The sequence below is a fragment of the Cloeon dipterum genome, chromosome 2 (assembly GCF_949628265.1).
Source record: "Cloeon dipterum chromosome 2, ieCloDipt1.1, whole genome shotgun sequence".
NCBI lineage: Eukaryota > Metazoa > Arthropoda > Insecta > Ephemeroptera > Baetidae > Cloeon > Cloeon dipterum.
The window spans coordinates 30,612,802-30,613,733 of NC_088787.1; the positions used below are offsets into that span (position 1 = coordinate 30,612,802).

A 932-nucleotide genomic window follows, 5' to 3' on the forward strand; every position below is an offset into this window, starting at 1 on the left:
AATGTTTCGCTCTGGATTTGAAGAGAATTTTGGTCTAGCACTCATAGCAGCTGCATTCTTAAGTCAAACTCGGACCCCTCATCTAATTTATCAATACATATTTTTTTTTTTAATTTAAATCAAATTTAAAGCGTGAGCACGTGAGCAGTAATTGTTTGTGGAATATCAGAGCACTAATAAGACAGGTAGATAACAATTAAAAGTCAATCCAGAATGGGCCTAACATTTTTCTTCTTTTGATAAAATTAGCGTCAATTTCTCACCCCCCTCAATTCAAGAAAGCAAAATTCGATTCGAATCAAATGTGATACCTATGCAGAAAAGTGAAGAAGGCAAATAATTTTCGGTGAGGAACAACGTCTGCACATCTGCTTAATACGTTAACTTGACACCCATCTCGTGAATATAGTGAAAGTACTCCACGCGGGTATTCCTGTGTCGCAGTTCTATAGATAACAGCAGGTTAAGCCTGAGTAGTGAGTGGGGAAAGGGCTATTATTGGTTTAAATGGGCGAGCCGATTTCTCAGCTCTATACAAAAATTGGAGTCAGACTCCTTATGTGGACCTCTCCACGGAAATCTTTAGTAAAAGGCGAAAGATTTATTCGCTTTGAAGAGATCCCAGAGCATACCATTGTCGTGGCGGCGTGAGACCCCAGCTTCACCGGCCTCGGCTAGTTCGCGTCGCGACTGCTCCCGCAATTCCACTTCTGCTTATCACTGACGTTTCGGCTGGACTCTGTAGTATTTAAAAATTAAAAACTATTAGTTTATTTTAAATAATAAAATTAAAACATTTTACATTTTTTTCCTATTTAATTTAATATTCCGGATTTTACTACCTCCAAACGGCACTAGATTGAGCAGTGCGGGAACGGAGGCACCACAGCATGCACGCGCGCCATCGGTGGCCGCTTAGCCGAACTAACTGC

General features: G+C 40.6%; 1 non-coding gene across 1 annotated transcript; it reads right to left on the reverse strand.

The window, feature by feature from the left end:
* Nucleotides 1–512: 512 nt before the first annotated feature.
* Nucleotides 513–630, reverse strand: LOC135938226 (U5 spliceosomal RNA). The gene has a single exon (XR_010574640.1). It is a non-coding gene; the product is annotated as a U5 spliceosomal RNA (small nuclear RNA).
* Nucleotides 631–932: the final 302 nt, after the last annotated feature.